This window comes from Callithrix jacchus, chromosome 14 (assembly GCF_049354715.1).
Source record: "Callithrix jacchus isolate 240 chromosome 14, calJac240_pri, whole genome shotgun sequence".
NCBI classification, from domain to species: domain Eukaryota; kingdom Metazoa; phylum Chordata; class Mammalia; order Primates; family Cebidae; genus Callithrix; species Callithrix jacchus.
In genome coordinates, this window is record NC_133515.1 from 10,664,593 (window position 1) to 10,680,278 (window position 15,686).

Consider the following 15,686-nt stretch of genomic DNA (forward strand, 5'->3'; position numbering starts at 1 on the left):
ACCTGGGCAGTTCAAAATGGTAGCCCCTAGCCATATAGCCTTTTAGACTTAAATTTAAATACAATTTTGAATTTAGTTCCATGGTCTCACTAATCACATCTCAAGTGTTTGATAGCTACTGTATTAAATAACACAGATTAGAGAGCACTCCCATCACCACCGAAAGTTTTACTGGAGGGCCCTAGTAGACTGTGCGGTGAGCCCAGAACTACACCAAGAGGACATCCCTGCTTCAGACTTCACTGAGACTACGGAGGGAATGCTTGAGAATGTCCAAACGCACATCATGGGATGAGAACTATATGCAGCTTATTCAATATCTCCAAAAATAAATAATTATAACTTTAAAGTAGTCAACTAAGCATAGATATGGATATTATATAAAGAGAAGTTAATTGGTATTAACTTACCATCTCTGCAGCATGCTGAGAGTTCACCTGTGTTTCCCTTGTCCTGCTCCCAGATCCAACTGCTCCTTTCATTTCTCTCCAGCTACACTGGAATGTTTTCTATACACAGTGCAGGGAGTTCTCAGGCTCTCTTTTTGCAATGCTCGAAGTGATTTTTTTCCTTCTTCTTAGCTTGCTAAAGAACTCTGGCAAACATTGGGTAAATGCATGTACATTCTAGCTCTTCAAAAAAAAGTTTTATATATTTTTTTCAATTTTGCTATTGTAAAATATGCATAACATGAAATTTAGCATTTTAACCATTTTCAAGTGTGCAGTTCAGTGGTGTACAATACCACCATAGTGTCAGGCAGCCATCATCATAATCCTTCTCCAGAACTTTCTTGCACTCCTACTTTGAAACTCTGTGTCCATTAAACAATGACTCCCCATTCCCCTCCTCCCAGTCCCTGGCAACCGCCCTTCTATTCTCTCTATATGAATTTGACAACTCTAGGCTCCTCGTACAAGTAGAATCATGCGATATTTGTATTTCTGTGACTGGCTTCTTTCACTTAGCATAATGTCCTTGGGGTTCACCCATGTTGTAATCTGTGGCAGAATTTCCTTCCCTTTTAAAGCTGAATGATATTCCATTGTATGTTAATTTTAAAATTTATTTTTTAAATTAAACATTAATGAATTAGTAGACAATATGAGCATACGAACATGTCAGAGGTCTCTCTCTACTTCCTCATGCAGCCACCCAACCTGCCAGGCACAGGTAGGGTATGGTCCAGACCAGAAGACAAGTCAACTGAAGCCTGCAGTAGACTCTGGGCCATCTGGGCAAGGCTGTGACATTTAAGATGAGCCAGGGACTTTCTGCCACCCAGGATACCTGTGAATCTTCACCTTTTGTCCATCCTTGGATGGCTCTTAATTACTCAAAGTGTAAAGATTCCCAGCTAGCTGAAACTTGAGAGCATCTGTTTGAAACCATTATAAACTGGAACACTAGTAGTCACTGCCTGCAGGCCAGGAGTGGTATCTCTGCGTGTGCATTTTTCTGACTTGTGCTACCAGCTGCCTCTGGGTCTCATCTTGCCATGTGAAACACGTGTGGTTACCTGATCCTCCCCATCATGGGCTGTCTCCTTTCTCTCAGCCTCCCCAGCCCCATCCTTATAAATCCATCTGACACCACCATACCCTCCCTGGTTTATCTGTTCTCAAGAGGAGAGGAGAACGTACTAAGATCAGGTAACCATGAGAGGAAAAAAATTAAAACAAAAAAAATCAGTGTCAGTCATCTATTCCAAAATTGTTCTGTGCTGCCTCCAAGGACATGACACGAACAGAATACACAGAGACCCAGCTCTTATGGCTTAAGATTCTATGGGAGAAACAGTGATTAAATAGGAGCCAGCAGGAGTCACAACTGTGCAAGTGTGAGCAGCCCACTGGAGCGGCCGGGGAAGGCTGCTCCCTGGAAGTGATGCCTGAGTTCCAAGGGTTGGTTACCCAGGCAAAGACCACAGGAACAGGCTTCTGGAAGAAAGGAACAGCATGTGCAGGAACAGTCTGAGCCCAGGGGACCACCATGAGCTAAGGAAAGGACCGTGTGGCTGAGAGTCCTGAACCTGCTGGAAGAGGTGCCGAGAGGCAACTGGGCAGCCAGGGGTGGTCCCTCCACAAAGGGGTTAGACCTGTATCCTGAGCGACTTTGGAGTCCAAAGGGGTAAACACAGACAAGGATTTTCAGCAGTTAATGAATGGTTGGGTGTATGTTTTTAACAGCTCACGCTGGCTGTGGTAGGAGGAAGAAACCAGAGAGGCCAAGGCTAGACCTGAGTTAGCAATGACAATGGAGGCGAGCATTGTTGCCCGGGTAAAAGACTGCAGTGGTGACCGTGGAGCAGGAGAGAAATGGGCAGATGAGGCAGGTATTTAGCGGGTAAAATCAACGGAAACTGGAGAGGGACTCGATGCAGTGGGAGCTCACTAGCCACGTTTCGAATCCCAACCTCCAGCCCCAAGTCCCCTTTACAGAGAGAGAATATCTGCATTCAATTGCCTCATAGTGGTGGCCACGTAATTCTGATCTAGCGAACAACCATCGTATTCCACCCTCACCATCTCTCCCTACTTAGAGAGATGATAGCGCAGTAGTATGAAAGGCAGGGAGGAGTCTATACATTATGCCATTTTATTCTTCAGAGGAGCCAGCTGTGGGAACCACCGTGAAGAGCATCTGTCACGTGTTGTATTAGTTAGGATGCTCACTCAACAGGGATTTGTTATCTCACTGAACGAGGAGGTCCCAGACAGGAGGTGGCTTGGTTTGACAGCTCAACTCAGTCTTCAAACACACAGGCTCCCTCTGTCTCCTGGCCCTGACAATCTTTGCACACTGACTTGGATTTCAGGCTTGTTACCTCATGGACCCAAGATAGCTGCCATGGTTCCAGGCAACATGTGTAATCTCAGCAACATTCAGCCAAACAAGAGGCTCCTGAACCTGTCCTATTCTAATCTAACATGACCAATCCACCTCAGCACAGTGTCTGTAAAGACAGGTGTTCCTGCCTTTACTATTCCTGTTCCTGCCATTACTATTGCTATCGTGAATAACCAACATTCATTGGACAGTTACTGTGCCCAGAACACTGAACTAGGAACTTTATATGAAGTCTTATCATCTGTGCCAGTTCATAGCTTCTTACTATTTTGCCAGTGGGGAAATGAACAACTGACTTCAGAAAATTGCCCAAGGTCACCAACATAGCAGAGCTGGGATTGAAACATGGTACTGACTCTAGAGTCCAGGCTTTTAAAACCATGAAGCTATGCTGGTCAAGTTTCTTTCAAGACTGACAAGATGCCTTTCTCTGAGTGGTTTCCAGCAAGCCACCCGCCACCATCACCCCGTGATATGCAATTCATGCCTCCCAGGGTAGCTATGCCTGAGGCACCAACTGCAGCTCCAACTCTACTCTTGCAGAACAGGATACTGAGGACCTTCTGCTCTGCCAGCCCTGTCCTCCTCTCCCTTCCTGCAGCATCCATCCTCAAGCCCCTGTGCTTCACTGGAGCTGTGTCTGGTCTTGACTTGGATAACCTTAGCTAGGTCATCCTACCAGTGACCAAAGTCTAGCTCAGACACTAACCTTTACACTGCGTCCATCATCTTATTCGTCTCCTCCGGCCCTCCTTGCCCCACTTTCTTCATCTCTTTGAGCTACTATAATAAATCATCATGGACTGGACAACTTTTAAGCAACAGAAATCTATTCTAGCCTGATCTCAGGCTGAATGTCAGAGATCAAGGTGCTGGCATGGTTAGGTTCTGGTGAGGGCCCTCCTGCAGGTTGCAAACAGCCACCTTCTTGCTGTGTCCCCAAGTGGCAGAAGGAACTACCTAGGTCTACCGTCTCTTCTCACAAAGGCATGAATCCCAGTCATGAGGGCTCCACCCTTATAATGTAATCACCTCCCAAAGGGCCCACCTCCTAATACTATCACATTGGGCTTCAACATTGGAAGTTTGAGGGGACGCATACATTCAGACCATTGAACCCACTGACCCTTAAAGGTGGACAATTTCCAGCGTATATGTATGTGCAACCAACTTCTCTTCTCTACGAAACATTGCCTCAGCTCCCATGATTTCAACCGTTATTCCCTTAGATGCCTCCTACACCAGTACCCTCACCCTGACCTCACTGCTAAATCCCAGTTTTGCACTTCCACCTCCCAGTGTCATCTTTCTAGAGCCTCAAGATCAATATCCAAAATAAAGCTCACGTCTTCTGTCCCACTCCTGCTCCAGTCCATGCCTTCTGTCTTCATTTCAGACAAAGGCACTTACCTTCTGTCTGCTGTGGTTCATTTATTCATCAAATTATTAATGGAGCACCGCATTCCATGAGCCCAAAGAATCGCTCCACCTCGTCCCCTCTCCCATCCTCACGGCCAGTCTGTTGCAAGTCCTGCTAAATCTAGCCATTGTTGCCAGAATATACCTTCTGTCTTTGGCAATTTTGGTCTTTTAAAGGAATGCTGTCCACTTGTGCAAACAGAATAATTTAGGCTCCCTCCTTCAAAAAAAGAAAATCTGAAATCAAAAATATGAATCTCCTTTAAAGAAGGGAATTAACTTTAAAGGGAAATTATGAAATCACTTAAACTGAAAAACACTATGTATTTGGATGCTGTGCTGTACAGTTTCTTTATCTTACTTTAAGGCTGCTGAATATGTAACCTAATGCATTAAAGAGCTTTGTTTAGCCAAGTAAGCAGTTAGAACATCGGACTTTAAATCAGATTAAATGCTCTATTCACTATAGTCAGTGAAAGGTTTTTCTCTGTTGTTTTTTCTTTTCCATTCAATGTCAGATGATAGGAACTTTCTTGCTAAGAAATTGTTTTTTTACAAGACTATGTTTACCTTCAACCACCCCCAAATGAATAATCCTATTGCTGGCTGGGCATGGTGGCTCACGCCTGTAATCCCAGCACTTTGGGAGGCTGAGGTGGGCGGATTGCCTGATGTCAGGAGTTCAAAACCAGCCTGGCCAACATGGTGAAACCCCATCTCTACTAAAAATATAAAAAGTAGCCAGGTGTGGGGGGTGGGTGCCTGTAATCCCAGCTACTCAGGAGGCTGAGGCAGGAAAACCATCTGAACCAGAAGGTGGTAACCTCCGGTACTGGCGAATATGACCTTATTTAGAAATAGGGTCTTTGTAAATGCACTCAAATTTAGATAAAGCCCTCCTGGATGAGAGTGGGCCTTGACTAATATGGCTGATGTCTTTATGTCCTTGTGAAAAAAAAGGAGAGGGAGATTTGGACACAGAGCCAAACACAGAGAATACTGTGCGACAAGAGTGGCAGAGCTCAGAGAGATGCTTCCACAAGCCCCAAACTCCAAGGATTGCCAGCAATCACCAGCAGCTAAGAAGAGGTAAGGAAGGACCCTCCCCTAGAGCCCTCACAGGGAGCTCGGCCCCGCCCACAGTGTGGCTTTAGACTTTCAGAACTGTAAGAGAATCAATTTCTATTGATTTAAGGCAGTTTTTAGTAACTACTTCAGCAACCCTAGAAAACTAGTAGAGTTGATGCTGTTTTCTGATAGTCTCTAAACCTGTTATACAACATGAAGAGTTTTCAAAATACTTCAACATATCCCACCACGCCTTTCCAAATCCCAGCAGACTTTCCAGGCTCAGCACAGCGTCTGCCCTTTCTCCAACAATTGTTGCATTTTGCCTCATGTCCTGGAGCATCTGGGACTTGTGATCCTGCGAAATTCCCTGAATATCTAAAGCCTGGATGAGAGCAATGATCTCAACTTTGGAGCCACCTTTTCTTGGTGTGTGTACAGGAGGATGGAGCAGGGGTCAGGACCATGTTCAGGGGCCAGGAAATAGTGTTTTGCACAGAGTGTGGAGCTGTCGGGTAGCCGACCTTCCGACCTGCCTTCCAGTTGCTCTGGGAGCTGTGGGCAAGTGGTCTGTCACCCACCATGGCATGGTCCAGTGGCTTCCTCACAAGGCTCTATGGTAGCAGAAAGCCAGTGGAGAGTACGCAAGGGCAGGTAGAGGACGTAACACAGGAAGCCACCCGCTGATGGGCAGGAGGCTTGGGACGGCCAGCAGTCCTCTCCTGAGGTGGGCCAGGAAAATTGCTGCGTGCTGCATCTGGTTGCAGGAGGGTGAGAGAGTGAGCTCTTGGCTCTTGTTGGTGGGGCCGGTGGGTGGAGAACCCTGCATCTCCCCTGCCCTGCCTTCACTGTTTTCCTTCCCCTTGCATTGATATAATGTGTCTCTGGCTGGAAACCATTGGTGTTATGGAAATAAAGAGTGCTGGGAGGCAAAGCAGGAAAGCTGAGTCTCACTTCTCTGAGCCTTAGAGATTCTCACTAAAAAATCAGCAGCCACCTTGATCTTTCTGCTTTCTGAAACTGTCATGCAGACCAAATGAGGTCCCACAGTTGAGCATGCTTTGTAGGTGGTAGAGTGCTCTCCATGTGTTAGGTGTTATTGAATCACTGTCTTAGTCCATATCTAATTAGTAGAAGCTCCTCAAAAGCAAGAGTCCTTAGGTAAAGGGCAGCTCAGTGTCCCCAGTGTCATGTGCACTCCGTAGGGAAGGATGCTGCATGGATGAGTGAACTCGGCATCATCTCTGCTTCCCCATCTTTCCCTCCACAGCCTCTCGCCATGCCTGCCAGGCTCCCTTCTGACTCTCGGCCCCTTTCCTGGGGGACTGGCCCTTCTCAGGAACCCCTTCCCCTGGCCGAAGGGTCCTTCCCTCCAGGGAGTAACACAGGTAGAGGCTCCCTGTGCCTACAGGGTTCGTCCAGAGACTTCCACTTTATCTACCGGGTCCCTCAGGCTACTCACTCACTAAAGGACCTTGGGCAAGACACACGGTCCCCTTCATCATTTAATTCACCAGTGACATGACATGACAAACAGAAATGCCAGTCCAGGGTGAGGGTTGGTAGGCAAAGTCAGGCAATATTCATTCTTCCAGACAGATGCTTCGTAGCCTCTGACCTCATCACGCGCTGATCAGTGTTTTCTAGCTCCCTGGAGCATCAGCTCTCTGCAGGCATCTTGCCAATCGGCCCCATGTGGCACATAAAAAGCACATAAAAAGTCCTGGCCTGATTCCTGCCACCACCCTTGCTTTGTTAAGGTACAGCAACAGAATAATGACAGAAAACTTGTCACGTTGTAAAATCTCAATTGAAAATGCAACATTCTACCTGCCGTGCACTGTAGTTGGATTAATATGCAGTCTGTGCTTTTATGTAAAATTCATAAAAATCTGCATGAGCCCTTCACACAGACTCACAAACATACACATACATCCCTTACCCCAAAACCAAGCCTCCCATTGAGGAAAGAACCTCCTACTCTAGGGTCACGAGACAATGGTCAGACTCTGGAGCTGCTGTGTTACTTTATTCAAGTCACTTAACCTTTCTGAATGTCAGTTTCCTCATTTATAAGTTGAAGACACTTGAACCTAGCCCACAAGATGGTTGTATAGGCAGATGCAAAAGCATAGTAAAAATACAATGAGCCATTGCTATTACTGCCTCTTTCAAATATATCCACAATTCCCTTAAAATCTGGTGATTTTTATGAAAGCCAGCTAAAAAGAGACAACCAAACATAAAAGGAATAGCTGTACCGTCACGAGATGGCTTTCGCAAGCTACACATGGAAATAAACATCTGATCTTGCACACCGCACTTCAAATGATGAGGGGGTGCAGACCAGGCCCCAGCTTCCAAGAACCTGGGCCATCCAGGAGAAGACCTGGACACAGGGCAGGAGGGTGTGAGGCAGGAATGGGGGACTCCAGAGGCCTCTGGATGCCTGATAGGGAGAGAAGAGGCCATGAGCTCTCCCCAGACAGGAGACCCAACTGGTAATGACATTTTCTGACCTGCCTGCAGTGTAGCTTGTAAGGTGGACCTGAAGGGGCACCAGCTGGCCCCTTAGGCACTGTGCTGGTTAAACTTCTCCAGGATGCTCTGACCGCTGACCAATCCCAGCCTCTCCACTGTATTCTCCAGGAGTTAAACCTTGTCCAATGAATGCATCCGAAAGATAGGTCTCATTTGCCCAGCCTCTGTTGCCTGTTCCTTCCCCATCTCTCCCAGCTACCCGCCCCACCATAAATTGCTCTGTTTCTATTTCACATGTGGTAGCTACTGTGAGTTGACTTTTTCAACCTCCATTCCTATCCCATTCTAATGCACTTTCCTGCACAGAAGGAGCTGGAAAGCTCAAGTTTACATTTTCCAGATTTCTTGGCAAGCAGGGATCAGGGTGAGACTTGAGAGCTACAGATCAGATGCAAGCACAGGCAACTTGGATTCCAAAATGAGTTTCTGGGCCTCGGTGGCATGGTCCCGGGTGCCTGTGACAGAAGCCTCCTTGGTGCCCGGCAGCCTCCTTGGTGCCAGGTGATTCTAGACATTGTCCCTGTGAGTTGACTGGAGAGCTTTTTTCATCCTTGCCAACAATTCTGAAGGCTGGCTCCATCCCTCATAAATCTCTGCGTAAACAGAGAGTGTTCTTTTACCAAGACCCAGGCTAATACAGTCTGTTACATCCTACAGATCCCTGAGATAAAATGTACCAGGGAAGGCCTTCCCTTGACAACCATTCTAGGAATGTTTTTGTGAAGTGATTTGCTTAAAAGTTATAACCTGGTATCAGCAAGTTGGTATGTTATGGCATGCCTGGTGTCTGGCATAAATAAATACAAACAATATTTTAAAAAGCATCACTTCGCCTCAGCCTTTGAGCTGAAAGTGGTTTAATTTACAGAGGCAAGTAAGAAATAAAAAGTCACAAAAGTGAAGGGTTGCACCAAAGTTGCATCTGGAAAGGCTGGTTTTCATTTATCTTTTACATTAAGTAGTTATTCGGGTTTGATAGGTATGAATTTCCTACCTTTTACAAATAAAAATCCACAATTCTAATGGGAGGGTTGCAAATCAATTCAAAAGTTCTGGAAATCTCAGGCTGAAGATTGGCTTTCATATCAAGCGTCACCCATATTTGGGTTATTTCCAGAGAATGCCTTTCTTAAGATCATCTTCATTATCTCTATTAAGTGCATAAATGTAGTTTCTTCTACTACGAATACCAACCATGACAGGGAAAAACAAGCAATACTAAACAATTTTTGTAAGAGTCTTCTTGGATATTTTTAGGAAAAGGCATTTTGAATCTTTCAGTTGTGTGAGACAGCCTGTTGCTGGGCAGGGAAGCTGGCCTGCTTGAGAGTCATCTTTGCCTGGAAAAAAAGGTTTCTATCCTGGGCCTGGCTGCATCTGCCCTGGCAACGCTGACGCACAGAATGTTATTGGAATTGGAAAAGGTAACATGGGGAAATGCAATGCCGGAGACTCTGAACCACGAGAACCACAGGCCTTGGAGGGTGCCTTTGAGTCTGTCCCCCAGGGCTTTCATGAGCCTGGAGCCACATCTGAAAAGATGGAATAACTGAGGGATTGGGGACTGTCTTAGTCTGTGCAGGCTACTATAACAAAATATCATAGACTGATGGCTTATAAACAACAGAAATTAACTAGCCAGGCATGGTGGCATGCACTTTTATTCCCAGCTAATCGGGAGGCTGACGTGGGAAGACCACTTGAGCCTAGGAGTTCGAGATCAGCCTGGGCAACATAGCAAGACCTCATTTCAACCAAAAAAAAAAAATAGTCAGGTGTGGTGATGCATCTGTAGCCCCAGCTACTTGGGGAGGAGGGATAAAGGCATGGGGAAATGGCAGTTGCTGAAGTGAAAGGATCACTTGAGCTCAGGATGTCAAGTTTGCAGTGAGCCATGATCATGCCATTGCACTCCAGCCTGGGCGACAGAGCAAGACTCCATCTCTTAGAATAAAAAAAACCCAAAACAGAAGTGTTTATTTCTCACAGTTCTGGAGGCTGGAAGTCCAAGGCTGGGGTGCCAGCAGGGTTTTCTGATGAAGGCCCACTCCCTGGCTCATAGAAGGCAGCTTCTCACTGTGTCCTCACAGAATGGAAGGGGCCAGGGGTCTCTCTCAGGCCTCTTTTATAAAGTCTTGAATTTCTTTCATGCAGACTCCACCCCCATGACTAAATCACCTTCCAAAGGCCCCACCTCCTAACACCACCACCTTGGGGGTAAAGATTTCAAACTATGAATTTTGGAAGCAGAGGAGACACAAGCATTTGGACCATAGCAGTGACAGAGAGATCCTTTTTGAATATGAATAAAAACAAAAGTAATCACTTCTCTGAAAATATAACTGGTCTTATGGATTTAAAACTGGATGGAATTCTGCTTACCATTAGAAATTTAATATTAAAAATTGCCAAGCCACTAGCAACCAGAGCAGAAAACTACCATATGGAAAAGTTATCAACATGTCCTTTTTGGAAACAGAAAATCGCTGCCATGTTTTTAGGTATCAAATAAAACCCATTAAACATGTTTCTGGGCATCTTCCCTCCCCTTGGGGTGAGAACAGCATTCCCATTTAAGACAGAGTGAACTATTCATGTTCTCAGAAGGAGCAATGGGCTAATTGCAGACCAAGGATGTAAAGTCGGCCCAAGAGCCGAGCTATGACTCCCACACCCACGCAGAGGCTTGCTCGCGCTGGTTTCGGCACTCAGATGGAAACACTTCTTCTTTATTACAGAAGCCCTACTGGGTAACTCAGGCCCTGTGCATGAAGGGGCTGGAGAACTACTATTTCCCAGCACTCCTTGTAACCTTCTCCTGGATCTCTGTTAGGAAGTGGGAAGTGCAGGCAGTTGTGGGGGTGTATGTCAGAATTTAAATCAAAATTCATTTTCAAAAGTTGCCTGCTGTTATCTTCTCTCTATGGCTATCGCACACTCTGGATTGCTTTAATCTATCTTTTTAACTATCATGGGTAAAAGTCAAGGTGTAATACTTAATACTTGCCAAATGGCACACCCACCAGAAGAGAGATGCTCATTGGGGTGGGCATGCAGTGAAGGTGCACATCCCAAATCCTCCATCTATGGACAGCAGAGGCAAGAGTGGCATTCCAGGGCTTTCAGGGTGATTCAGGCCAGGAAAACCAGGGGTTACTGAGTGAACAGCCCAGCTGTCATCCTCTTGATTTCTGCATTATTCCTCATATAATTTCTAGTCAAATGAAAGTGCACAGAATTCTCCTATTCTTTGTCCAGAGGGCTACCAGTGCAGCTGGGAGAGAGGGCTGTTTGGAAAGTCTGGGAAACTGTATTCATCTGTTTTCACATTGCTATAAAGAAATAGCCAAGAGTGGGTAATTTATAAAGGAAAGAGGTTTCACTGACTCACAGTTCCACAAGGCTGGGGAAGCCTCAGGAAACTTACAATCATGGCAGAAGGGGAAGCAAACACATCCTTCTTCACAAGGTGGCAGGAGAGAGAAGGGCTGAGCGAAGGGGCAAGAACCGCTCATATAACCATCAGATGTCATGAGAACTCACTCAGTATCATGAGAACAGCATGGGGGAACTACCCCCATGATCCAATCCTCTCCCACCAGGTCCCTCCCCCAACACATGGGAATTACAATTCAGATTACCATTCAAGGTGAGATTTGGTGGGGACACAGAGCCAGATCATATCAGGAACAGTGGCAGGAAAGGCCACATTGGGGTTTCAAGTGGCAGAGTTCTTCAGCAGGTAGCTTGCAGGTGATTACTGTCGGATGGCCAAGTCCTGACACAAGAGCCAGTTCCAGGCACCATCTGGGAAGATGCTGTGCTTGGAGCCCAGAACAGAGCCTGGGGAACTTCCCCAGGCCACATGATCCACACAAACCTCTGGTGTTTGGGATGGCGATTCCTTCACTACAGTGCTTGAGGATTCTTCAAGCTGGAGACAGGCTGCTCTTGGCCCCTTTCTTTCTTTCTGGTGAGAATTTAGCTTCCATTTTATGAAGAAAATAAAAGGAGTTTGGGAAGGGGAGGGGAGAGGAGAGAGAAAAGAAGAAAAGACCAGCACTAGATAACCAATGATTGCTTTGGATGAAAGAGCAATTCTATTACTTGCAGTTAGTGGAGTGACAAAATTGTGCCAAATCAAAAAATTTGCAGACACACATTGCCCTCATGGAGATACTAAAGACACATCCGCAGGACAAAACCATTGTCTTCTAGGGTCATTCCCTTCTCAGAGCTTTTCCTGAAACCTCACTCAGGAGGAACACCTGAACTTAGTTTGTGCTTCCCCTCACCCCACTGTCCCCTGTCTTCAGGACAGGCTGTGACTCAGGCATGTGCACTTCTGAAAACTCTGTCCCATCACTTCTGAGAAGATGGAGAAATTTCTGTCTCTCTGCCCTCATCAACCTAAGGAGGTGATCATGAAGAAATCAAGAAAACTAAAAAAAGGTGCTCATTATTAATTTCTAAAATATATATATAATACCTATTAGGATGGCCACTTCTTAAGAAAGAGAAAAAATGTTGGAGAGGATGTAGAACAATTGGACCTTTCATACCCTGTTAGTGGGTATGTAAAATGGTGCAGCCACTATGAAAAACAGTATGGCAGGTCCCCAAAAATTTAAAAACAGAATTATGTGATCAAGCTATTCCTCTTCTGGGTATATTACTCAAAAGACTTGAAAACAAGGACTTGAACAGCTCTCTCTGTGCACCCATTTCATAGCAGCACTACTCATGGTAGCCAAGAGGGGAAAGCAATGCAAGTATCTATCAATGGATGAGTGGATAAACACAGTGTGGTCTATACTTTCAATAAGATCGTATTCACCTTATAAAGGAAGGGAATTCTGGCATGTGCTACAACACAGATGAACCTTGACAACATCCTAGTGAAGACAGTCCATCACAAAATAACAAACACTGTATGATTCCACTTACATGAGGCCCCTAGAGTAGTCAGATTCATAGAGACAAAAAGTAGAATGGGGGTTGCCAGGGGCTGGGGGTTGTGGGAGGGGGAATGGGGAGTTGTGCTAATGACTACAGAATTCAAGTTTTGCAAGATGAAAAGACTTCTGGAAATGGATGGGGTGGTGGTTGCATAAAGTGATGTACTTAATCCACTGAATTGTACACAAAACATAATTCAAATGGTAAATTTTGATTATGTCTATTTTATCACAATAAAGGTGTGTGTGTGTGTGTTTATATGCGCAACTGCCTGAAGCCCTCTGTATCTGGATTCAGGTGATGAGGAATCCTTCAGATGGGTGCCTTTCCCATCAGAGGAAGGACTGAAATAATTTTTTTCCCTTTCCCAGCAGAGGAAGGACTGAAATAATGCAGGAAGCAGAGGCCTGATGACCGGAGCCAAAGGGGCCGCCCCAGCACCAGGAGTGAAGGAAGAGCTTGCCTGCATAATGGGATAGGAAGCGCTGCCAAAAGCCCATCTTTAAAAAGAGAGTTACATGTGTCAGTGTCCTCTTTACAGGGTGCCTCACTCATATCATCTCATTCAGCCCTCACCACCCCCACCCCCACCTTGAAGACTCTTCCCCACCCTCCCTTTTACAGACTCAAAGAAGCTGAGTAAACTACCTGGGTGATCCAGCCACTCAGTGGAGATGTGGTGACGATAGAATCCAAGACCAGGCAAGTCTATTTCTAAAGCTCTTGATCCTGCCACAGGTTATGCTTGTCTCCTCCTGCAAAATACATCATCATTTCCAGAGTCCCCTTGCCAAGGTACCAACCTCCCACCCTTTGCATCATCACCCTAAGGACTTCCTGGGTTCTAGGATATTTTGAATGGATCAGGAGTCTATGTGACTAATCTCCTGAGTTATGCAGTGTCCAAGGTGCACAGCTGAATGCTAGAGCCTTGGTTAACCCATTATATTACTTAATAGAGGTCATACACAAGTTCACCAACATGTGAACAGGATTCCTTTACCCTGGATAACTTTCCACAGCACATTCTCCCGGTAGGAAACAACGATTGCCTTAAAGTCCCAGGACATAGGACAGGCAAGCCTGGATGACAAGAGTCAGGAGGAGGCGTGAGGTGGCACCAAAAAAGGCAATGCCACCATGGACATCTGCACAGACTCACTGCACAGCGACAGGGCACTCCAAGGCATCCACAGCTGCTTTTAGATCTGACATGGAGGCCCTGAGTGGCCTCTCTTCCCCCTCTGCCACACCCCCACCCCAACTTGTCCTTTCACTCAGTGATTAAGGTAGGATTTAAGTGCTGCTTCCAGGATGTCTCTATTCATTCATTTGAACTCCACAGGAATGCTAAGCGTTAGCGATCTGCCTGTGCTAGAACCTTGGCATGAACATATCTGAACCTGGACATCCCGGATGGCCCCAGGTGATTCTAGTGCTGACTGGTGTGGAACTGAACATGAAAAGGGCATGGGTGGACCACAGTTCCCCGGAGACCAGTGAGGGAAATGGGCCTCCCTGGATAACAATCAGGGGATAGATCCTGTGAGGAGGGATGAGGTGGTCAGGCAGCTGGGTGCATCAAGACTCGCACTTCCAGGGCTCAGGAGGGTGAGAGGAAGGTGATCAGTGGGGAGACCGGGAGAGGGCAGCTTCTGCAATGGAATCAGGGACAGGAACTCAACAGGAGGCTGAGTGCATAATCACCATGAACAATTCACCATCCATTCCAGGCTTACAGCCTACATGGGGGATGGCGCCCGGAACATCACTGAATCTCCGTGAGCTGCAGTTTCCTCCTCAGCTAAAGAGGGAAATATCGGCCTGAGCAGGTGGTTGTGAGCATTAAGTGTCAACATGTACAGCACCTGGGACATAGCAAGAACTCAAATCTTCTTAAAACTGCCTCCAGGTCAACATCATACAACCAAATATCCCTGTGTGCTGGACTTAAGTCTGTGAGTCTGCACCACAGAGGGGAGGAAGGGCAGCCAGGAACATGCTCTAACCCTGAGAATGCCAGGAGAGGTAACTGGAATAGAACCAACTCTCAAGCTCTCAGCTGGGATCTAGGATATCAAATGTAAGTTCTCATCCACTTGTAAGCCCCTGATAGCGCACTGCAATTTTATTCCCTCTTATTTCAACTGGACATTGACTTTGTATGTGAAATGTCCTTTCTGCTCACCAGTTCAAGAAAGCTAGAACTGTCACAACTTTTTTTTTTGCCAAAAAACAGATTTACTGCTATGCAATACATGCGGTACTTGTACTCTCTAAATCTATAAAAATTTTAAAAATGAATAAATAAAATAAAAATTAAAAATGGAAGCTGTTAAAATATTTTGCTTACAGACACACTAGAGCTTACAACTCAAAGCACACGAAGTTTAAATTAAGAGAAGACATTTAAGTATGAAGTATAGCAGGGAAAAGCTGTGAATTCTGCATATGTTGGACGCCATTCTCCCACTGCCTAAGTGAGGACTTAGGAAGTTTACTTTGCCAAGTAGGCAATGGGGTATTTAAGGCTGGTGCCACTCATCTGGGAGCCAATGGCTCACAGATTGGACAGAACTTCCAGCCAGGAGGCTGGGATGAACTGACCAGATTCCTAAGTGTGGCAGGTAGAGGGGCATCTGAGCCCCGAACCCTGGAAGCAGAGTTCTTTTTCTATATGGAAAACAATCTTAACTGATAGAACAATGTTTATGCACTTGACCATAAACATGGACATAAAAATACATACTAGAATATTACATATGTATATATGTATACATATGTCCGCCATGAGGAAGAAAGGCTACTTCTGACAGGACTCAGTGACAACGTCTTGGAAGTGGTAGCAC

At 45.8% G+C, this 15,686-nt stretch overlaps 1 long non-coding RNA gene across 1 annotated transcript in view; it reads right to left on the bottom strand.

Annotated features, from left to right (window-relative positions):
• LOC144579227 (uncharacterized) overlaps positions 1-15,686 on the bottom strand; it is a 28,972-nt gene that overhangs the window by 1,417 nt on the left and 11,869 nt on the right. Inside the window, exons 2-4 of the long non-coding RNA XR_013526336.1 lie at positions 13,486-13,592; positions 4,261-11,863; positions 411-595 (exon numbers count right to left, since the gene is read on the bottom strand). This is a non-coding gene — a long non-coding RNA (uncharacterized LOC144579227). The remainder of the gene's footprint in view (positions 1-410; positions 596-4,260; positions 11,864-13,485; positions 13,593-15,686) is intronic.